This window comes from Balaenoptera acutorostrata, chromosome 1 (genome assembly GCF_949987535.1).
Source record: "Balaenoptera acutorostrata chromosome 1, mBalAcu1.1, whole genome shotgun sequence".
Classification (NCBI taxonomy): domain Eukaryota; kingdom Metazoa; phylum Chordata; class Mammalia; order Artiodactyla; family Balaenopteridae; genus Balaenoptera; species Balaenoptera acutorostrata.
The window spans coordinates 147387098-147412088 of NC_080064.1; the positions used below are offsets into that span (position 1 = coordinate 147387098).

At 39.6% G+C, this 24991-nt stretch overlaps 1 long non-coding RNA gene across 1 annotated transcript; it reads right to left on the reverse strand.

Annotated features, from left to right (window-relative positions):
- Positions 1 to 331: 331 nt before the first annotated feature.
- LOC130707669 (uncharacterized) lies at positions 332 to 24729 on the reverse strand. Its single transcript, XR_009007681.1, has 6 exons — positions 24678 to 24729; positions 23569 to 24079; positions 8073 to 8142; positions 1531 to 1755; positions 1135 to 1428; positions 332 to 765 (listed from the first exon to the last, which is right to left on the reverse strand). It is a non-coding gene; the product is annotated as an uncharacterized LOC130707669 (long non-coding RNA).
- Positions 24730 to 24991: the final 262 nt, after the last annotated feature.

A 24991-nucleotide genomic window follows, 5' to 3' on the forward strand; every position in this document is an offset into this window, starting at 1 on the left:
TGTCTTACTGTGGTTCCTTCTTTATACCTTTAGTTGTAAGAGATCTTTTCTGCTAGTCTCCTCATCTTTCTCATCAATAGTTGTTCTATAAATAGTTGTAATTTTGGTGTATCTATGGGAGGAGGTGATCTCAGGGTCTTTCTACTCCACCATCTTGGCCACTCACCCCTAACTGATTTTTCAGAAAAACATTTTAAGACCCTGTAACCATGTTTATATTCTCATTCCAATTTCTTGAGGACAACAGAGACAAATCTGGGGAAAATTACCACAGGGGAAAAAACACATGTTACACCTGGATAAATTTGCATCCAGTAATCTAGGCTTTGGTTTTACTAAGTCGTGTTCAATAAGTATTTAGCGCTTTGTGCTAGGTATGCTCTGGAAACACATAACTGTCATGCACTTCATAATGTATGTTTTAAAAGTAATTTTTTTCCATATTATATTAGTTATCTATTGCTGCATAATAAATTACCCCCAAATTTAGCACCATAAACAACAACCACTTATTATCCTTACATTGTGGGGGTCTAGGCTGCAGCCAAGGTGCTGACAGGAACTGCAGTCATCTTGAGGCTCGACAAGGGGAGGATCTGCTTTCAAGCTCACCCACGTGGTTGTTGGCAGGATTTAGTTCTTTGTGAGCTGCTGGACTGAAGGCCTCTGTTGCTGACTGGCTGTTAGCTGGAGGTCTCCCTCTGTCCGCTGCCACATGTGCCTTTCCATAGGGCAACTCACAGTATGGTAGCTGGCTTTCATCAGCTGAGCGAGTAAGAGAACAAGAGAGGGTGTGCAAGATAGAAGCCGGAGTTCTTTTGAAACTTCATCTCAGAAGTGACATCCTAGCACTTTTGTCACATTTTGTTTGTTAGAAGCACGTCACTAGGTCCAGCCCACACTCAGGGGAGGGAATTATATCAGGACATGAATACCAGGAAATGGGGATCATTAGGAGCCATTTTAGAAACTGTCTATCACACACATTAAAAATTTGTGGCATGAGGGTGTTGTTCCACTAAATGGGTCTGGTACTTAAGGATATGTTGATGTTAGTCTGACTCAGAGATTATAGGTTCATGCATTAAAATCCAATAAAATATTGAATGATGAGATGGAGAAATTTGTACTTACCTCAATTCCTTTCCAGATAAATACAGAACACTGTATTTACTTGGAAAGAATGTCTTGGTAATCTCTGGTTAGGTGGAAAAAGAGGTCTGGAAGGCAAGGGTCAGTACTTTGTGTCCAGGTTGATGCCACAGAGTGGAGTTCAGAGTTCACAGCTGTGGAACTGACTGGGCTCTGAGCAGAGTCAATTAGATCTAGACATCTGAAAGACAGATGCTGATGCTGACATCTGAGTTACACTTGTTTGTGATGTGGAGAGTTAAAAATAACCTTGGAACTTTAGGTTTTTATTTAGACCTGTTGATCAAAGTACAAACTTGAATTACTTATCTATTGCTGAGAAACAAATTGCCCCCAAATCTAGCAGCTTAAAACAACAAACATTTTAACCCATAGTACCTGTGGGTCTGAATTGGAGAGTGACTTAGCTAGATGGTACTGGCTCAGGATGTCTCATGAGGTTTGACTCAAGATGTCAGCAGGAGCTGCAGTCATCTGAAGGCATGACTGGGACTGGAGGATCTTCTTCCAGGATGGCTTGCTTCCACGACTGTTGACAGGAGTTCCTGACCAAGTAGACCTCTCCATAGAACTGCTTGAGTATCCTCATGACACGTCATCTGGCTTCTCCCAGAATGAGTGACCCAAGGCAAAGAAAAAGGAGGAAGCCACAACATCTTTTATGATCTAGTTGAGGAAAATATACACTGTCACTTTTGCTATATGCTGTGCACTAGCTGTGAGTCATTAACTCCAGTCCACACTCAAGGGGATGGAAATTAAGCTTTACTTCTTAAAGAGAGGAGTATCAGAGAATTTGTGGACATATTTTAAAACCATCACAATACTCTAGATGTTTTTCTTAGCAAAACAAACCATCAAAAACAAGGCAAAACCGAATGAACTTCCTAAATATAAATAGCCCTTGTTATTCATTAGAAGAATGCATTTAAGAAAAAATTTACCTGTCTCCTTTCATTAACAAATAAATTATTCACAAATATTCAAAATGAATACATGCCTGAGAGTCCGAATTTCAGGATATTATATTTGAAGGCCATTTATCCAAAGAGCAAACTTTAGCTTACCAACTGTGAAAAAACTGAGGAAAGGACACTAAGATAAACCTTCTAATTCAGCAGTGTTTATAACAAATAGTTAGCTTTTAAGAATTAAATGAATCTGGGCTTCCCTGGTGGCAGAGTGGTTAAGAATCTTCCTGCCAATGCAGGGGACACAGGTTCGAGCCCTGGCCTGGGAAGATCCCACATACCGCAGTGCAACTAAGCCTGTGTGCCACAACTCCTAAGCCTGTGCTCTAGAGCCCATGAGCCACAACTACTGAAGCCAGCGCACCTAGAGCCCATGCTCTGCAACAAGAGAAGCCACTGCAATGAGAAGACTGCGCACCGCAACGAAGAGTAGCCCCTGCTCGCTGCAACTAGAGAAAGTGCGTGCGCAGCAATGAAGACATAACACAGCCAAAAATAAATAAATAAAATAAATTAATTAAATTTAAAAAAGAATTAAATGAATCAAAGTGACTTACAATATGATACTTTAGCGGTCTAGATCCCAAAACTTTTTCTTAAATTGCAAAGCATCACTCTTTTGCCACAGAGCATGTAAGAATCGCTACAAATATACAGATGTAGCAAAAAAAGCAAATACAAATCCCAAACAGAATTTACAGTAATCTACTATCTCACTGTTTTTCAGGAGTTCCTAGCCTGGAAGTTGATCTTTTTGCCCTTTCTCTCAATTCCTGAGATGTAGCACAAAGGCAGAATGAATAAGGAATGCTAGGAAATGCTAAATAACTTTGTCATTAAGACCCTTCCTTTCTTTTAGGGTCAACCTCTATTAGGACTGCTTCTGAATTCCTAGGTTGTCTTGAATTTGGGACACCTTCCCAGATGGGAGAGTTCATATCTTGCACAGAAAGCTTCTTTTCTTCATCCAAGCACTTCTGAAGACATCTCCTACCCGCAGAGAGATTTGGAAATGTGGAGAGATGTTTTTGGTTATCACCATTGACTAGGAGCTGATCTTGGCTTTTAGTGGTAACATGCGCCTTACCACTAAAGGATAATCTCACAACACAAATAATTGTCTGGCCTCAAGTGCCAATAGTGCCTCCAGTTAGGAAACATTTCCTTCTCCTCTCTCGAGTTCTACCTCTAGTTTAGGTTGTAAACTCTGGGAAAGAAGGAATGTGGACCCTGTTCATCATCCTAACCTCAGTGCCTAAAAGAATACTTTACACGTAGTAAGTGCTCAATAAATATTTGTTGAATGACGTGCCACCCATGATTGATTGATGGACAATAAGATAAGTATACAAAAACCTGCTGACCAAAGTTCAATTTCCTTAGACCTTAAATTGAATGACCTGGTGTTGGGATCCTGGAAACACCTGCTTTTCAAGTAAAGTTTCTTTTAGAGCTTTGTGTATGTCAGCTTGGAGTCTGTCATTTTGGGGGATGGTTACCCTGTGTGCCGTAGTTTACTGTGAATCTGGGATGTGAATATAATCTCAGAGGGCTGTGAGGAATCATGGATTTAATTTTATTTTGCGTCTCTGTATTTAGGGGAAGTTGAAATACAATACATACTTTTTTTGGTAACAGTTTAACACCAAATTTCTGAAGATATTAACTTGAAATCATGGTTCCCTAGATTTCCGGGAAAAGTTTGGAAATCTTTTAATTAAGCTTTCTAGTGATGGAGTGTTTTCAGTCTGTAAAGTGTTATATTCAAGGTTAAAAGGGGTAAAGCAGGTTTTGAGGCTTTGGGTAGGTATAACTCTTCCTTCCAGTAAGACTTTCCAAAAAGCAAATTGGCTGTAAATGTTGGACTATGTTTCCTAAAAATAAACAAAAAATTATCAGTTATCAGAAATATTGTTTACATGTAATTTATATTGTATAGAAACTACATTAAAAGATTTTCTCGTCAATATTTCAAAGAAAAAATTTCCTGTTTACTTCATTTGTCCTTTCTCTTCTTTTTTCTCAATGTTAATTTTCATATTATATGAAAATTGCTCCCTTAATTAGCATTTAAAGTCTCTTCTCTGGGGATGTCTTCGTTTTGCATTTCTAGCTATTTATACCATCAAGGAACAACTTTTTTTGTTTTTTTTTTTTAAAGCATTAACTTAATCGCAAAAGAAATATTTACAAATTATTTTTTCTTGTGGCATTTAGTGTTTGTTTCACCTTCTCACCTCCTTCTGTATTTATAGTATATTCACGCATTGAGTATTTAACATTCCTTCATGATTCCACAACAGAACTTCTTTCCCCCCAGACATCTAATTAGTATTTTCTGTCACAACAGCATATTTTTTTGTGGCATATAATTGCATACTTTTTTTTGTACTGCAAGCAGCGTTTTAACTGGGGGGAGTTGACAGACTCTGTGGACCTATCTTCAAGGCTGGGTTCAGAGCAGCTATTTCCATAAACAGTCCCTGATGAGTTCTAGCTTCTGGTTTCTTTTTATATATAATAACAAGACCCTTGGAAAATAATGATAGCCAAATAAAGAAAACCACTCCTCTACAGAATCACCGGTTTCCTGGGAGTGATTGCCATTATTTATAGGCTGATGTTTGTCTGGTTAAGTTGCTTTTGCCAGTGCACACAGAAGCAAATCTCATCAGAATCTGTTCTCTTAGGCATTTCTTCTCCCTCTTGATTTGTAGAATTGTTCCCTTTTAGTAACTATTTTGATGTTCTGAAGCAAGCTCAATTAACAGCGCTTTATTTTTGAGTTGGGGATAGTTGAGGCGTGTTAACGCATATGTGTGTGGTTGCGTTGTTCTGCCCTTTCCTTTCCTCTGAAACCACCTTTTGGAAATAAACCTTACATGGGGAGAGGATTTGGAGGAGGAAGGTGCATTCACAGTGTATTTATGTTTGAACCAAAAAAATTTTTCAAGGCAGAACCTGTGGTGGGATAACAGAAGATGATTCCGAGAAATGTCTGTGGGAGAGCCTTGAGTTGGAAGATGCTCTTGCTGAGATGGCCATGGGTGTATCTGTGCAATACTTTTTTTTTTTATTGAAGTATAATTGATTTACAATGTATTAATTTCTGGTGTACAGGAAAGTGATTCAGTTTTATATATATATATATATATATATATATATATATATATATATTCTTTTTCATATCCTTTTCCATTATGGTTTATTACAGGATATTGAATATAGTTCCCTGTGCTATACTGTAGGACCTTGTTTTTTATCTATTTCATATATCGTAGTTAGTATCTGCTAATCCCAAACTCCTAATTTATCCCTCCCCCACCCCTTTTCCCCTTTGGTAACCATAAGTTTGTTTTCTATGTCTGTAATTCTGTTTCTGTTTTGTAAATAAGTTCATTTGTGTCATATTTTAGATTCCACATATAAGTGATATCATATGGTATTTGTCTTTCTCTTTCTGGCTACTTCACCTAGTATGATAATCGCTAGGTCCATCCATGTTGCTGCAAATGGCATTATTTCACTATTTTTTTATGGCTGACTACTATTCCATTGTGTAAATATATCATATCTTCTTTATGCATTCATCTGTTGATGGACATTTAGGTTGCTCCCATGTGTTGCTGTAAATAGTGCTGCTATGAGCACTGGATACATGTATATTTTCGACTTATAGTTTTCTCTGGATATATGCCCAGAAGTGGGATTGCTGGATCATATGACAGCTCTGTTTTTAGTTTGAGGAACCCCCATACTGTTTTCCACAGTGGTTGCACCAGCCTACATTACATTCCCACCAACAGTGTAGATGGGTTCCCTTTTCTCTACACCCTCTCCAGCATTTATCTGTAGACTTTTTAATGATGGCCATTTTGACAGGAGTGAGGTAATACCTCATTGTAGTTTTGATTTGCATTTCTCTAATAATTAGTGATGTCAGGCATCTTTTCATGTGCCTATTGGCCATCTGTATGTCTTCTTTGAATAAATGTCTATTTAAGTCTTCTTCCCATTTTTTGAATGGGTTGTTTGTTTTTTATTATTGAGTTGTATCAGCTGTTTGTATATTTTGGAAATTAAGCCCTGTCGGTCACATCATTTGCAAATATTTTCTCCCAGTCTGTAGGTTGTCTTTTCATTTTGTTTATGGTTTCCTTTGCTGTGCAAAAGCTTATAAGTTTGATTAGGTCCCATTTGTTTATTTTTGCTTTTATTTGTATTACCTTGGGAGACTGACCTAAGAAAACATTGTTATGATTTATGTCAGAGAATCTTTTGCCTATGTTCTCATCTAGGAGTTTTATGGTGTCATGTATTATATTTAAGTCTTTAAGCCATTTTGAGTTTATTTTTGTGTCTGGTATGAGAGAGTGTTCTAACTTCATCGATTTACATACAGCTGTCCACCTTTCCCAACACCACTTGCTGAAGAGATGGTTTTTTCTCCATTGTCTAGTCTTGCCTTCTTTGTTGAAGATTAATTGACTGTAGGTGAGTGGTTTATTTCTGGGTTCTATATTCTGTTCATTGATCCATATGCCTGTTTTTGTGCCAAGCTGTTTTCATTACTGTGGCTTTGCAGTATTGTCTGAGGTCTGGGAGGGTTATGCCTCCAGCTTTGTTCTTTTTCCTTAGGACTGCTTTGACAATTCTACATCTTTCATGGTTCCATATAAATTTTAGGACTAGGTGTTCTAGTTCTGTGAAAAATGCCACTGGTAATTTGATAAGGATCACATTAAATCTGTACATTGCTTTGGGTAGTATGGCCATTTTAACTATATTAATTCTTCCAATCCCAGAGCATGGGATATCTTTCCATTTCTTTAAATCATCTTCAATTTCCTTTATCAATGTTTTATAGGTCTCAGTGTATAAGCCTTTCACCTCCTTGGTCAGGTTTCTTCCTAAGTATTTTCTTATTTTAAAAGGGATTTTTTTTTTAAATTTCCCTTTCTGATATTTCATTGTTAGTATAAAGAAATGCAACAGATTTCTTGTATCCTGCTACTTTTGTGCAATTCTTGATAAAGGCTTTTTCTGATTTTATAGGAGAAAAAACAGCACTAAGCAAAATTAAACATCTAGATTCCTATCCCTTCCTATCACTGAGGCTTGGGAAATGGGAAATATGGGAGTTGTTCTAATTTTTTTCTCAGCTAGAGTTATTTCAGAAACAAAGATTAGAGTGAACTCCTCTCTTCCCTGCTCTCTGAGGGGCTTTGGGTACAAAGTTTCAGTTAGGCAAGATGAATAAGTCCTAGAGATCTACTGTACAGCAGTGTCTATAGTTAACAATATTGTATTGTACACATAAAAATTTGCTAAGAGGGTCGATTTTGTATTAATTGTTCTTATCCACACATATAAAACATAACAAATAAGATGTTGGGAGGAAACTTTTGGAGGTGATGGATAGGTTTCTGGCATAGATTGTACTGATGGTTTCATGGTTTTGTATTTATCTCTACACTCACCAACTTGTATACATTAAATATGTACAGCTTTTTGTGTGTCAATCATACCTCAATAAAATGGTTAAGGAAAAAGAAGTGGGCGTGGGATTTGAATTTGGACCTTCTCTGTGTTGGCTGGTCTTTTTGCTATCCCCAGCTTCCCCTCTTATCGTGGCTAATTCACTAGGAGTGAAACGGCAGAGAAGGTGTCCCTCTGTTATAGGAATTTTTTAGAAGAAGGAAGTCCTGATCTATCTTATACCTTCAAGTGTGTCAGGTATAGCAGGTGAGTCTTCTGAGATTTATGGAGGGTAGGTGTGCCAGGGTTATAACGGTTCACGGTGGGAGGGAACAGAGTCTTAAGTCTCTCACAGTACTGCATAAAAATGGATGTTATCTTGATTATATTAGTATTCTCACTAAAAGCCCTCCTGATGCTTTGGTGGCTTTGAGTGAGGGTTCTTTTTGTCCTGTACCAAGGAAGACATACCTCTCTGTAGAAATTTGGATCAAAGTTCTAGTTCTCCAATCATGGCTTCTGGATGGGTGCTTCAGGGGTCCTGTGAACATATGATTCAAATATTATTTCCATATTTACCTTAACCATTATATTAGTAAGAGTAAATAACGCTAGCTGCCATAACAACGTTCCAAACCTTACTTGCCTAACACAGTTAAAGTTTATTACTTGCTATTCCAAGTCTAGTAAAATGTTCCTGGTCTGCAAGTGGCCTTCTACATGGTCCTTAAGGAGCCCAGCCTCCTCCCACTTTGGGGCCTCATCCTCTTCTCTAGATCCTCAGAGCTCTTTCTAGCCAGCAGGCTGCTGAGGAAAGGGTTGGAGGGTTGCCTGTGGCGAGTTTGCAGGTGCGGGGTCTGGGAGTGGCGCGGATCAGCTCTGCTCACATTTCACTAGGTAGACCTCACACAAATGGCTCCAGAGAAGGCTGGCAAACGTGGTTGAGCTGTATACCCAGGAAGAGAAGGAAAAAGAGATGACTTTTGCTAAGAACACACCACAATCATTTTTTAAAAATCTTTTAACTCTTTGGAGACCACAGCTTCTGAAAACATTGCCAGTGTTAGCTTGTTTTAGTGAAGACTTTGGGAGGAAACTTCATTTTCTCTGTTTAATGATAGAATGCCCTAAAGTTACCAAAAAAAAAAAAAGAGAGAGAAAAGCTGTTACAAAACATCCTCACTGTCGGCAGCAATTTATCTGTGGGAGCCACTGTCATCACTCTCAAAAGTAGTTGCAAAGAAAATACGAAAAAAAAAATTAGAGTCTAGAACTGATATGTCTGCAAGTCATATCTAAATCCAGATCACGTTCACCCAGAAAACTTCCTTGCTCTTAGTGACTAAATTTATAGCGTTGGAGAGAAATGTGATCTTATAAATTTATGTCAATAAAATATTTCTCTCATCTGTTCTAGGTATATTGAGGTTGCATGAAAGATTTATCTTTTTAAAAAGGGTTCCTTTGCTTAACAAATTAAAAACAGTGCTGTCTAGTCTCTTCCAGCTCTAACATTTATGCTATCTATTTTTATACGCCATTGAAAGGAAGAGTAACTCTTGATTGCATATAAATGGTTCAATGCAAATTACTAAAGTTGTTTTCCTTAATAGGAAAGTTAAGTTACACTAGAGAAACTCTCACACAATGTGCTTCCCCAACTTGTCTTAAATCAACTATTTCTAGAAAATCCTAGTGGCTTGAAATCTCCAGAGGTACCTACCAGCTAATAATCCATGCTAATAGTTGCCACCATTTATTTGCGATTTTACAATTGAAACAGGCTTTTGTTTGTTGAGAACCACCCTCACCTCTCTTGCATTGACTGTACTGTCAAGTCAGGGATCTGTTAAATTAAAGAGCCACAGACCTGCCAAAGACCAGCATTGATTCTCTCTGCCCTTAGATTTCTTCTTGATTTAGGTTTGGACGTCTGCTTCGGGACTTCCGGCTCTCCCACTGCCCCTTTAGTGGAGTAGCCCTCTGCCTACCTCACTCAGGGGCTGCCTGGGGTCTGAAATATACAGGCAGGCAATTCAGCCATAAATTAGATGTTGCTGAGGCTGGTGGTTCTGTGGCTTTTGTTTTCAGGGTTGCAGTTTGAGGTGAAGGTCATAATTCCTGTTCCCATGACTGCTGGCAGCAGCCGCAGGGTTGCTAAGGGAGCAGCCGCAGACCAGACTGTGATGGGAGAAATGAACTCAGGGGACCCTGCCTGCCTGACACAGATGAAGCCATTCGGAGCCGTGCCTCCACTGGGGAGTCCTTGCAGAGGGCCAGGCTCTCCTAGATCTACTGTTCCCCTCTACTGCATGGGCATAGGCGTCCTAGATGCATCGCGAGGACTTTTTTTTTTTTTTTTTTTTTTTTTTTTAGCTGTGTTGGGTCTTCGTTTCTGTGCGAGGGCTTTCTCTAGTTGCGGCAAGCGGGGGCCACTCTTCATCGCGGTGCGCGGACCTCTCACTATCGCGGCCTCTCTTGTTGCGGAGCACAGGCTCCAGACGCGCAGGTTCAGTAATTGTGGCTCACGGGCCCAGTTGCTCCGCGGCATGTGGGATCTTCCCAGACCAGGGCTCGAACCCGTGTTCCCTGCGTTGGCAAGCAGATTCTCAACCACTGCGCCACCAGGGAAGCCCCATAGCGAGGACTTTTGAAGAACAGAGTGTTAGCCTTACAGAACTGAGCTCTGAGGAGGTGGAGACCACACAACTTATTCCCAATTTCACCTGCATGCAATTAGACAGTGACTGTGATTTGCTCGGCTTGACCCCTGCTTGTACTGAAACTGGTCGCATCTGTAAGATCTGCTAGGTTTGGATTGTACTCGATCTGGTACACTTGCAAAAATTCCCATTTGGGGTTTGAAAGCAGATGCGTTTAGATGAGAGACAAGAGAAGACAAAGTGGTTTCTGGATGCTGAAAAGGGCCTTGGCAGCTCTGAAATGATGTTTCCATTCAGGGCTGACTGTGTATGTCAAAGCAGATGCAGGAAAGTCCCTTAAAATTTCCCTTAAAATTACTATTATTTCAATAACATTAAAAAAAAATGAAATGCAAAAAAATTACTATTATTTCTATTACTATTAGTCTTTAATGAGCATACAGTGTGGAGCTGGGGCAGTGACCCTCAGACGCCTATTTTCTTTAGCCACCAAGTGCGTCCTTTATATCCCCTGCATCACTCCACAGGTTAGCCTTTCCATAATTTCTCATTTTCTCTCCTGTTTATTTTCAATTTTTTTTTCACCCACACGTCTGCAAAGAATGACAAACTTGAAATGCCACAGGAGAAAAAGAAACGTAAAGCTATGGAATACATGTTTTACATACTCCTTGGAGAAAATATAGAAAATTCAGATAAGAAAAAAAAGGAAAATTAAACCACCCTGTTTGTTTCTCTAGATCTATCCTTCTCCATGCTGCGGAGCGCCTGGGTGGCTCACCTGCATCCAAAGGCCCCCCTTGCCTTCTGACTTCCCCTTGGGTTTTGCCAGTGTGAGTGAGGTTGGGTTATTTATTTCCTCCCTGTGGGGTTGCTGCCAGCTGGCTGTGGGCCTCGATTGAAGGGCACAGCTCCTACCAAGCGGCCCCCTTAATAGAATTCTCTCTCTACATGTTCAGGAAACCACTTCCTATCCCAGCCTGTACCAGTGTAGGCTGGTAATGGGGTCTACTCTGGGAACCTGTACCATTCTGCACCTATATCTTGCAAAGAGTCCCTTAATAAACTTTCCTTAAATTACTTAAAGAGTTTCATCTCTTTTCTGCTGAAACCCTGGGTGGTACAATTATAATTATTACCCAGAGATAAGCACTGATAAGCATTTTGGTATATTTCCTTAGCCACCTTCATTTATGATCCTATGGATGGGCAACAGGTTTAGTATAATTCTATATATGCATCTTTATATCTCTTTTCCCCCATAATTACTTATGAGAGTGATCCCCTACTAGTAAAATCTTCCATACCCTAAATCGTGATTTTTATTGGCTATATTTTTTTCCACTGTATAAGTATAACTTGAATTTATTTTAGAATTCCAGAGCAGTTTTATGATCTATCTTCTTTTTATTCCCTCAAACTTAGTAACTCCCTATTTCTTATGTGTGTTCATTTCACTGTTTCACTTAGCAAAATAGAAGATTTGACTAGATCAGTGTTTGACCACCATTTCAAGGACACACCTTTCGGGCACAATCTTAAGCCAAGTTTCCTCATGGAAAATTAAGCCTATTTATGTTCAATCTTTACTCACCTCAGTGGTTAAGTGACTTCTCCAAGGTCTCATTCTAGTAAATTGCAGAGCTGGAACTTGGACCCATGACTGCTGTCTCTAAATCCAGGGCTTACCTACTCCAATATGTTATGTTTACCGATTTCTAAAACACAAACTCTACCTCTAACCATGGACATCACAGTTCTAAGTTAAGGAAGAAAGCTCAATTAAAAAAAAAAAAAGTGTGGTTCTAAAGAAATGAGCTATCAAGCCATGAAAAGACATGGAGGAATCTTAAATGCATATTTCTAAGTGAAAGAAGCCAATCTGCAAAGGCTACGTACTATATGATTCCAACTATATGACATTTGGGGGGAAGGCAAAACTGTGAAGACAGTAAAAGGATCAGTGGTTGCCAGGGGTTGGGAGAGATGAATAGGTGAAGCACAGGGGATTTTAGAGCAGTGAAACTATTCCGTATGATACTACAATGGTGCATACGTATCATTATACATTTGTCCAAACCCATAGAATGTGTACCACCAAGAGTGAACTGTATGTAAACTATGGACATTGGGTGATGATGATGTGTCAGTTCAGGTCCATCAATGGTAACATATGTATCGCTCTGTTGTTAGATGGTGGTGGCAGTTGTGTATGTGTAGGGGGAAGGGGTATACGGAAATCTCTCTCTCTTTTTCCTCTAAAAACCTAAAACTACTCTAAAAAGTAAAGTCTATTTTTTAAAATGTGTTGTTCTTTTAAAGTAGGCATAGTATTAGGTTTTAGTGCCAACAGATTTGCCATGTCTGACTCGTTTTCCTTTAAGAAAAACGACCAGATTTCCCCTTTTATCACAAATGTCTGCAGTAAATTGACCTTCATATCTCTGAGGCTTTCCCCACTGGCAACCAGTTTTCCTATTGTTATTTTAAAGCAGCTTCAGCATTGGTGTCTTATATTCAGGTAATGTGGACACACAATCAATTATAAAATATATCTAGTTTTAAGGATGTTTTCCTGCTGGAGAGTTTCATATGCGAGTCTTATAGTGAAGATATAAGAGATCATTTTTATCTAAAGCCTTGGAGATTTAGAGGAATAAACTAGAAGCTTAACTTGAGACTTTCAAAATCCTAAAATCTATTCAGGCATCCATCAGACATGACAGAATGATTATATTACCTCCAGAATTAGATGTAGGACTATATGTATGTTGGATGGGATTAATCTGACTCTCAATTCCAATGTACACTAAGTATATCTTTTCTCCAATATATCAACAAGTATGCAAACTTAAAAAAGTCAGAACTCTGAAATGCTTATGCATTAACTTCTTTTTGTTGAAACAGTTTAAGGAAATATTCTTTGTTAGAAAGGGTCGTAATGAACATATGTGGATAGATTGCCCTGTTGGTTGCTTAAAAACTCACAATTGAGACCGTAATGTAAACAAGAGTCTTTATGTGCACATTTTCTGAGACTGGGTGAGTTAAGAAATGCATAAAGGATCAGTGACTAATTTGCAAGATGTGAGTCCTATTGTGTATATTGACTATTTGTACTTCTAGAGTGCCCTTTCTGTTGATCAGGGATTATGGCAATTATGTTTTGGAAATTTGATCACTTCCTGGTTTGTAAAATCAGGTTTCCCTGGGCACAGAGTTTTGTTTTTTCCCTTTGTCTTTTGAGATAGATTCATAGGCAGCTCTTGTATTTACACGAAAGGGAGAGGAGAGAGATGGAGATGTGATAAAATTGAATTATCCGAAAATCATTTCTATTTGGATTTAGAATTCATTGTTTTTTTATTTTTATTTTTTATAAAGTTATTTTATTTCTTTATATTTGGCTGCATTGGGTCCTCATTGCTGCGTGTGGGCTTTCTCTAGTTGTGGCGAGCGGAGGCTTCTCACTGCGGTACCTTCTCTTGTTGTGGAGCACGGGCTCTGGGTGCGCAGACTCAGTAGTTGTGGCGCACGGGCTTAGTTGCTCCGTGACATGTGGGATCTTCCTGGACCAGGGATCGAACCCATGTCCCCTGCATTGGCAGGTGGATTCTTAACCACTGTGCCACCAGGGAAGTCCAAGAATTCCTTGTTTATTTTTAGATAGAAGATATACTGTCTTACCTCATTTTCCTTGGGCCAATTTAAAAATTATATTACATAAGCATACAGTGGTAAAAGGCAGCAGAGCCATTTCTGAAGCGTGCAGGGTGAGGAGAATGAGATTTAAGTTTTATAGCTATTGCCATATTGCTCATACATGCTTAGATAACTTAGTTCTGTGATTTTTGCTCACAGAGCTGTCTTTTTTACTACTCATGTATTAGATAAGGAATAAAATAAACAAGATTCCATTTCTGCCATCAACTTCCTATGTGCTCAGTGTAGACTGGGAGTGACCAGCTATCCTTGTTTGCCTGGGACTGAGAGGTTTCCAAGGATGTGAGGTTTTCAGTTTTAAAACCAGGAAATGTCGTTCACTTTAGCTCAAGGGAGTAACTGTGGATAGGGGATGGATGTGTTCTCCCGGTGACCTAGGCCAGGTGTATAATGCCAGGTATAGAACCTTGGGGACAGTGAGTAAAAATAGTGGGTTAAGGAAAGGACCAGAGCAGAGTTAAGTAGAGAGGCTGAAGTTAACAGCCAAGTCAAAGTTTTAGGGAGTGAGGGGTGTCCTTGTGTAGAGCCGAAAGAAATTAGAAGAAGCTACACCCATTCTAGGTGGTTAATGAGGATTGCTCCCCCCAGGAATTACAGAAGAGCTGGCTTCTATCACGGTCTTCTCATTTGATTCCTTCTGCTGCAGGCATGGGCGTGCCCAGACACTTACAAAGCCAGCAGAGGAAGCCAGCACTATCCTTTAGGGCAGTAGGCTGTCTCCATCCTATCCAAGGGATAAAGTAAATATTTCATCCTAATCATGAACTCTAGTTTCTTATTTTCATTTTTAAAAAGTGCTGAGTATTTTATTTTATGACTGTACAGGAGAACTGAGTGGTACTTCATGACACTCCAAAATGCATTCCCTAAAAGTTACCCTCCCATGGATGAGATGGTCTGGCTGGTGATGGTGGCCTGTGATTTTACTGTACTCTTTCTCGATGGGGAGAAGAGAGGCTCAGACTCCTTTCTGGGTCTGCATGGGTAGGATTCCTGTCCTACCCCAATGTAGTGCGCTTGCCTCTCTCCATCTGTGGGGAGGAGATGCGTTGTCCTAACCCGTGGTACTTTTTTTGAATATTAACTAATTCAAAAATTTTAAAAGTGGGAATATTTGAATGCAGAGAAAATAGGAGGAGGGAAAGAATGATGAGTCCAGGAGTGAATCCACAAAAATGTATGCTGCGAGGTTCTGTATGATGGACAAAGGCCACAAGTCTCTGTGCCCAGAGAGAAATACGGTCTATTATATGAGTCAATGTCCATAAGAAAAGAAGTACAACACTTCTTTGTACCAAAGCAAGAGGGCATTTTTTTCCAGGGGGTCTTCTTAGGGAGCACACTTTGAAATATAATGAATAACATTCTCAATAGTATCTTGATAGGAGTTTCATAGACATGTTTCCCATAATGTTCCTCAAATAAAGGCTAATGGTGTCATTCCACAGTTCAATTTAACAAAATTCCTATCTTAAATTTTTTTACAGAACAAAGTGAACTACAGATATATATACATTTTAAGACTAAAATAAATAAAATTCATCAAAAGAGGGAAAGAACTAAATGAGACCATCTAGATATGAAGATCTCTACTGGCTTGGATCACTCCAAAGATAGATTTTAGAGTGTGCAGAGGAATGTCTGGATTTTCTGTCCTTCAGGCAAGGCTCCGTAATGATGTTTCCCGAGCAAGCATTTGAGGTACTGAAAGCAATGAGTTTGATGAGATTCTGCCTGACAAATACCTCCTGGAATGCACACTCCTCTGTGGCCAGTTATGTCTAGAACCCATCAGACAGAATTCCTCAGGCAAATGTTGAGAATTCAAATATGGATGCCACCTGAGCAGAGGCCTTTTATGGTCCAAGGAGGGGGCCAAGGAGGGGTTGTGACAGTGCCAAAGCTCTCCTTACCATTCTGGTTCTGTTCCAACACATGGCTGAATGGAAGGGCTCTAACATTCTATATCTGTAGAGCAGTATGTTAAGAATGTAATTATGTAAAAACGTTTAAGCTCTCAGTCATGGAGAACTGAGGTCCTTTTATGGCTAGGCCTCAGATAAATCTCTTTGGCTTCATTTTGACACTGTTCTCAAAACTGCCTTAGAATGGTACCTGGAATCTCTGCTTTCCAGAACTCTCTTTCTTTTCTTTTCTTTTTTTTTTCTCCCTCCTTTCTTATCTCCCTCCCTGTCTCCTTCCCTCCATCCATTCTTCCTTCCTGCCTCCCCAACCCTGCTCCTTAATTCATATCTAAATTCAAAGACTCTCTCAGAGCTTGAAAGTAAAATTCTATTTGTCTTCTCCACCTGCTTCTCAGCCTGTCAGGGGACCCACAGCTCCAATTTCTCAAAGAGTTTCCACTACTTTCCTTGGTTAAATTTTTATTTATTTATTTAATTTATTTATTTTTGGCTGCATTGGGTCTTCGTTGCTGCACGCGGGCTTTCTCTAGCTGTGGCGAGCGGGGGCTACTCTTCGTTGCGGTGCGCGGGCTTCTCATTGCAGTGGCTTCTCTTGTTGCGGAGCACGGGCTCTAGGCGTGCAGACTTCAGTAGCTGTGGTGCACGGGCTTAGTTGCTCCATGGCATGTGGGATCTTCCCACACCAGGGCTCGAACCCATGTCCCCTGCATTGGCAGGTGGATTCTTAACCACTGCACCACCAGGGAAGTCCTCCTTAGTTAAATTTTGACCCATATTTTCACACAGTTGTTTCTTAATAAACACGTATGAACACAAACATAACTGTTTATATAATTTATTTCAGTCCAGTTACTCTGATTCTAGATAGTCTGAAGACATCCCCAAATTCAGAATGGTTTGGGAGTGAAGTAAACTGTGTTATTATATTCTGTCTTTGACAGGTTTCAGAAGGAGAATTGGACAGTATAGGGGTTATATGCTCTTGTTCGTAGTGTTATGTCGGGATGCTAATCACATTGTATGCAATCTCCTATTGATTTTTCTAATGTTTTTTATAATCCTTGCAAGCTGTATATTTCCATTTTATTGGTGAAAAACTGATATATGGGAAAATATTTTTAGTTTGGGAGTTTTCCAGAGATAGAGATTTTTTTAATCTTATGAGCTATGAGACATTTTCTTTACATTGCAATTTTTCAGTAACTGTTTTAGTGATACTCCCTATTTTGTGTCTAAATTTGTTAAGAGACATACTCCTAAGAGCACTGTTGACCAAATTTCTGGAGTTCTACTGATAACCCTGAAGCTGACCTCTTTTCTGTTACAGAATTTACATTTGGCAATTAATACAGCCAAAATGTCATTTTCCATATCAAACAATGTCTTTCACTTCTTTGGCATTTCTAGCTACTATTTTTTTTTTAATTATGTCTTTGGGGTAGATCCATTTATTCTGGATCTTAAATATCAAGCTTTCAACAGATGTCCTTTTAGAGACTGTGTCACGAGGCTGAACTCTAATACTTGAAAACGGTTAGCGTTAAATACTTTACAACTGTTTGGATAGTTTATCACCTGCTCTGCTTCCAGCTGGTTCTAAACATTCAGGTATTTAGTACCTGACTCTGCATCAAAATGTTCTGAAATATTTTAGTAACTAAACAAACCGTGCAATGAGGAAGAGGTTCAAACAACTTGCTTGTGGTTATGGTTGTCAAGGAAACCATTTCCTTATATAACGTTTGACAGCAGCCCTGTTTTGTTTTGTTTTGTTTTGTTTTGTTTTTAATACTATAAAAACAAAACTTGTCTAGTAGTGTGGAGAAGTAAGTGTACAATGAAATGAGCCACAAGCTAACTGGAACTGATGAGAATGTGCTAGATGCAAAATGCTAGATATTAATTGATATGTTGTTTGTTTGATAATATAAATATGAAACTCAAGAGGGATAATATGTTGAAAGTGTGGTAGAATGGGAGTGGGAGTAAAATATCCTCGTTGAAACAAGTTCAAGGTCCCACTATATTCTCAAAATATACGGTGTGCATTTTTAGGGGAAGCGTTTCATTTAACTAACAGGTGATCCCATCTTTGCCAAACACAAATTCAAGGGATGGAATTTTAAACAGATTTGATTACATAATTAGTTGGAGATTTGAATGCATTGCCCAGGGATAGACTAGACTGCTAGAGGTTACAGGGGCTGCAGGAAATGGAGAGCCTATTTTGGGGGTTTGTCCAGTTTATGCTGGGTTTTGCTTCAAAGGGAAAGAGAGAGTTGTGGAACACGGTGATGCTAAAACTCCTTATAGGAAAAAAGATCCTAGAATGTTGATAATGGATGAAGTATATTTTTTAACCCTTGTCTCAAGGCCTATACATGTAGAACAAGACCCCAAAGAGAAGAAGATGGTGCTGGTTTGGACACTGTAGTCTTTGATTCTGAAATGTTGGGTTCGCATGTATAAATTGTCAGCATAAAGCGTGACAAGATGATAAGAAAGGTGAATTGTAAAGTGAATGACTTTACAGAGACAAGGAGTAAATTGAGCCTCATTTGAAGCTATTCAACCTATGAAAAGGAGTATGTTATTTAGGAGATATCTGACTGAAATGTTGAGAGTCAGATGAAAGTCCAATTGGAAGAGACAATTTCCAAATAGATTCTGATGTCTAGAAGAAATTGTTTCTCTCTTGATTGAGCAATGTCTTTCCTTATTTTATAAGCTAATTATACTATGTATGTAAATCTAAAAATGAATTTATACCTCTCCACTCCTTTACCTTCGATGTATAAAAATAACTGCAGCATATGGTACAGTAAAAACACTCACTCTTTTTTCTTTACAACTTGCCACAAAGGAAATGTTTGGATGACTTAAGATGTCCAAAGATAGGGCTGGCTCATCGTTGCTTGTGGCCTCACATTTAAGTATATCTTATTTCTAAAAGACTGTGAAATACTTATCTCACTGCCCAACACATTATTTTCATAAGTAGTTTCGTACAAAAGAATAGGAAAAGAAAACAGAATGAATATATTTTAAGGACATGATAACTGACCTAATAAAGGAGAATGCTTATAAGAAAGTAAATGGTAATGAACTGGAGGAGGAGAATAAGGTGTCATGGAATTAGCTTCAGATCCCTGTGGCATTTTAGTTTGTATAAAAAGGTCCTAACCTAGTGCTTAACATGTAGGTGAGTAATATTTCCTCTTCTATTACCATACCTCCTAGCACCGCCAACCATAATTTTCAGATTCCTTATCTTTCATATTCTCTTAGAGTTTCCATTTCCCAGTTAGTCAATCTAGAGGCATGAGGATGGGGAAAAATGGTGAAATGTATGAAAATCATATATGAACTTCAGTTAAAAGGAAAGGAGAGCATGCATGTAAAGGACTATCACATAGAAGAAGAATTTAACCTATTCTCTGTGGCTTTCATAGGTGGAACTAGGATCAATGGGCAGAAGATATATCAAAGTAGACATTAAGTTCTCAGAGTTGCTAAAAATGGTCTAGGCTGCTTTAAAGAGGACTTACCATTATTGGAGGAATACTTTACTTATTACCTACCTTGTCTTTGGGTCTCACTTTGTGGGGGGGGTCCTTGAGGGTTTTCACTATATCAACTATCTCCTTTCTCTCGAATGGCTTTTCCCCTTAGACTAGAATTTCTTATGTCTCTCCCTTTATCAAGCTCTTCTCCTAATTTCCTTACCATCCATTCATTCCATCTAAGTGAGAAATAGGTATCCAGTCCTATTGGTTTTATGTCCTCACTGTCTCTGAGTCTGCCCTCTTCTTTCTATTCCACTCTCCCTCCATCATAGATCTTGTCTCCCCCTTGAGATGTGAGCTCCTTGAGTGCACGTGTTGCCTTTTATTTTTTTATCCCTAGTTAGTTAGCATAAGAGCTGGGTGCTCAGTAAATGTATACTGAATGAATACATGACTGTCAATAGTTTACTTTGAAGCCACTTTTGCTTTGAGTGGCACATTGGTCTATTCATTCAGTAAATATTTTTGAGCATCAACTATGTGCATTGGGGATATATGAATGAATAAGACATAGTAATTTTCCCTGAAAAGATCATGGTCTAGTTGAGAGGAAAGTATGTGAACAAAACTTGATTTTGCTCAGGCAATGTTATGAAAAGAAATATATACCCGATCAACTTAATTGGATCTCCAGAATATCAGATTCCTACCACTTTGCAGGGACCCCACAGTTAGCTTAGGCAGGTGATTTTTGAGAAGCTAGGGTCAGGTTTGGGTTTCATGGGGCTGAAGATAACTCCTCCCAGAGGTAACAGAGGACATCAATATTTGAGAGGGTGAACTAAGCAAGTTTAGGAGGGCAAGCCATTGTTCCATAGTTTTGATTCTGACTACCAGTCTCTTCTTGCTAGGGACTATCTTCCCTTAGGCTAAAGATTCTCATGTTTTTAGTTTTCTTCTTGAGCCTCATCTGCTCCACATCAAACCCTTTTCCACATTGGTTCACCATCAAACTGGTCACTTAGAATTAGAGTGCACATATAGTTACAGAGCTTTTGATTTTTCAGTCTGCAGTTGTTTAAAGTTCAGGCTTTCTGCTTGGTTTCACCGTTATGGTCCTCCCGTCATTTATTTTCCTATTTCCAATTTTACGAATCCAAGCAAATGTATGAAATGTTAGACATGGGAGGCTCCTCCAATGTTATATATTCTGTTAACCAGTTCATTGGAAATGCTTGTAAATGCCTACTCCTTCCCTCTACCAAAAATGCTAGTCAAAGTTTTTTCTGAAGCTTTAATGAGAGTGGTTTTATAGACCACCCTGGATTTAAGAAGGAAAAGAAAACACATTCTTGGCTGAGTGTATCTTGGAAGACTTTCCCTTATTACTGTGATACCCTTCTCTCTCTACTTATTCTGGTCTCTAACTTCTAAGTGTCCTCAGGCGGTAGTCCTCCTGCAACAAAATGTGATTTTGTTATTTTATCTGTTTCATGCTCCTCCCACATAAATAGGATGGATATTACGATTTTAATAGCGGAAGAGGAGAAATATAGGAACCGTGTATATGTGTATATCTATGTATATAAATATGCATACATATGTGTGTATATGTACACGTGAAACAGAAAAGTCAAGGGATAAATGTCAGAAGAGTGAATAAAACAAATAAATAGAGAAATAAACTTGGTCTTCATTTGTGACGTCAGGTTTTCCGTTCCTTTCTTTTTGTCTCCAATTTCCCTCCGTTTAATCTTTACTTGTCCTGACATTTGGAATGGCAGATATCTGAAATGAGCTTTGTCTCATGAACCCTGATTCCCAGCTCTGTAGCCTGTGACCAACGCCGTGTGTGCAGCTGGCAACCTGTGACACACCTAAGCCATGTGATGCCATCACATCACAGTCAACTGAGGAACAGGTGAAGTCTAAAGTCTGTGAGTGGAATCATGAAAGATACCCTCAGGTTACTTTCCAAAAGCATTTGACTTTTTAAGAAATGTCTGTGTTCTGATTTTACGCTCTAGCCAGTTACTCATTCACCAAAAATGTTATATGCCGGTGAGGCAAAACTTACTTTATCAAGTTATTCCACTGCTGCCTCGTAATGATTGAGGGTAGGGTGGGGTGGTATGAGAAACCACAAAATAACATGTGTTCAACTCTTTCCAGCTCATTTAAAAGTTCCAATTAGTCTAACAGGCATTTGTTTTGGTTCTTACTTTCCAACTCTTAAAATCTTCTATCCAGTGCCTATACTAATTTGGTGTTTCTCTTCCATCTTTCCCTTTCGATCAGAATTAAACAATTAAATTCTGCTATCATTTATTGTTCATCCTCTGCATATCAACCTCAGTATCTCTAGTGCTTTCTGGATTCACAGGAATGGATGTGCCCTTGAGAAAACACCACCTTCAAACCTTGTGTTCATGGGCTTCCCTGGTGGCGCAGTGGTTGAGAATCTGCCTTCTAATGCAGGGGACACGGGTTCGAGCCCTGGTCTGGGAAGATCCCACATGCCACGGAGCAACTAGGCCCGTGAGCCACAATTACTGAGCCTGCGCGTCTGGAGCCTGTGCTCCGCAACAAGAGAGGCCGCGATAGTGAGAGGCCCGCGCACCGCGATGAAGAGTGGCCCCCGCTCGCCACAACTAGAGAAAACCCTCGCACAGAAACGAAGACCCAACGCAGCCATAAATAAATAAATAAATAAATATTTAAAAAAAAAAAAAAAAAAAAAAAAAAAACCTTGTGTTCATGAAAGGCTTAAATCCAAAACTTATTTAGACCCCTCTGGCTTAAGATCACGTAGATTTTTCCTCAGTAGTTCATTCCAGAGTTGGATAGTAAAGAATTACATGCTTTAGACAATGTAATATGGCCAACTCCAGATTATTAAGAAGAAAGATTTTGGCATAGATAATCTCAAATTTAAAATATGTCAACTTGTATAATGAAAATTAGGCAGAACATTTAAGTCAGGCACAAACTAATCATCTTTCTAAGCTTATCCAGCGCTCTCTGCCGTCTCTTGATTATGTTGAAGTTGCTGATCTGTTTTTCAGATTCTCTCGGGGGGTGTCCTAAGGTCATGGTCTGTTCTAGGATTCAGGTTTCTGTGCTTCAACAGAAGACCCAATTCCAGGCTGCTACTTCTAAAGAGGGTAAGGAAGAAGATCCCCCCCCCCAGCCCCCCGAATCATGGGAACCTGGTGTAGGCTAGCTCTACCTTGGGTCAGATTAAGTGGCAGCTAAACTACTTGTTTTTGGAAACCTCCCTGAAAGCACTACCTTCCCTTGGTCTGAAAATCTCCTCTAGTGTATTCTATGAGAAGACTATTGTCTCCAGAAGACCATTGTGAAAACAGCCGAGGGAGGACCAGGGCTTATCATTGATATATGATATATACTGAGTTCCTGGCTCAGGGCTTGTATATATTTGTCCAGTGGATGGATATTCCTTGTAGGAGAGGAAAGGTCCTGACTAAGTTTATCTGATTAGCTAAGTAATGTGAATAGATAGTGTTTGTGACCAAAGACAGTATGACTACAGGAAGACATTCATGATAGGCACATGGTAATGAAACGGAGGGATTGTGCTGCACATCTGCATACAGATGCTGAGAACCCCACTAGAAATACTGAATCAGGATTTTTGGAGAATAGGGCCCAGGAATATGCATTCCCCCACCCTCCCACCCCCAGACTCCACAGGATATTTAGACACAGCCACCGTTGGGAATTATTCCAACAAAAGTAAGTTTCCTAGAACAGGCTTGAATGTAGTGCTTCCTGGGTATGTGGAGAGACAATGAATGCTTATTGACTGACGGACTGAATGAATTAATTAATCAGGGACTACCTAGAACTTGAGTTCTTAATTATAGTTACAGCCTTGCTGCCCCCATTGCATTCAAGCCTGGATGTCTTTACCAGCACTACCAGAGCCTCAGCTGTAATCTGGAGCATCAGGAGAAGACAGGAAGAGCAAGGAGGAGATAAGCAGAAAATGTCAACTGAAATAGCATCTTGGGATGTTTTGGGTTCCATCTAGCCTCCCCCTCCTCCCAAAAAAGAGGCAGATTGACATCCCATCTCCCCAGCTGGCTGATGGCATGTGCATGACTGAAAGTAATTAACGGCTTCTTACCAGGATCAGCCTCAGAGCAGGAAAGCTGATGATAAAATGGTGCATGTGACAGAAATATGGTCTTGCAGGACCCCCAGAGGAGCTCCAAATCAGATCAGCTGTCCTTCATTAATCAAAAGGTGGCTGTAGCTCACTCCTCTATTTGGAATGAGTCTAACCTTCCATCATTACGGATGAGCTGCAGGTTCATGAATAAGGTTTTAGCACGAAACTGGGTACACGCTTGTTATTGTAATCTCAGCCTGTGAAAGGAAATGTCTTAAAGGCCGAATCAAGCTCATGATCTGCAGTCCCACATTTAGAGTGCGTTAGCGCCTTCTCCTTTATTCTTGGATTGCGTTCCTCTTTCTTCCCATGCACATTGTGGCTGGTGCTCCGTGAGTGAGCCCTTATGCATTCAGCTGGAATCTCCAACGATAAGCCAGGACTGGGGATGGTCTTCAAGGAAGAAGCACTGGCAGAGGGGAGAACTTGAGATCCGTGCCATTTAGTTGAGCACTGTGGAAGCGCTCTGCAGCAGAGAAATTCATGGAGACATATTATTAACCCCACTTTATAGATGAAGAAACTGAGATTCCAAGATGCTGAGAAATTTGCCTAAATTTACATAGGCAATAATGTAGGGGAGTAATCAGTAGAGGGTGAGGGGTAGAGGAGTGGAGGGGAAGGCACAAAAGAAGAGAGGGTGTGAAAGGTCAGTCATAAAGCAAGGGACGTTGAAAAGAATGAGAAGAAGGATTAAATGAGTGCAGGGGTTTTTTGGTTTCATTTTGGGGTTTTTTTGGGTTTTTTGTTTGGTTGTTTGTTTGTTTGTTTGTTTTACTGTACCCTATTCACCTGGAGTTCAGTTATAAATCATCTGAAGTTTTGATCAGTTATCTCTATACTCATTGCTGGTTTAGAGTCTTGTCTCTAAATAACACAGTGCCAGAAGCCCAGAAGGGGAAATTCTTTGGGTAGAGCCAGCTAAGGTCTGTGCCAGATCAAACACACATAGAATTAGATCCAACCAGGGGACTAGACATTCTCTACTGCTGGTATCAAGTCAACATGTACTCAGTCTGGATAAAGCTGTTCCCTGACCCAGCACCTCCCTCTTATACACTCACCAGTCAAGGATCACGCACATTCCAGGAACCATGTGTCTGTGACCTCCTCAGCCTGTCATTGCTCTGTGTCCCTTGCTTCTCACTGCAGCAAGTTGGACCCTGAGTCACATCACATGAGGCAGTCAGAAAAAATGTTCTGTTTGACAAACGTTCCTGCCACATACTATGCATGCTCTGCTATAGATAAAAGAAATGTGACAGGAAAGTACTCAAAATAGTAATGATCTATTTCTTCCTGGATTTTCTTGTACAGGTTGAACTCTAAAAGTAAGTTTAAAATAGCTGCACTTCTTATACACCTGCACTGAGATTTA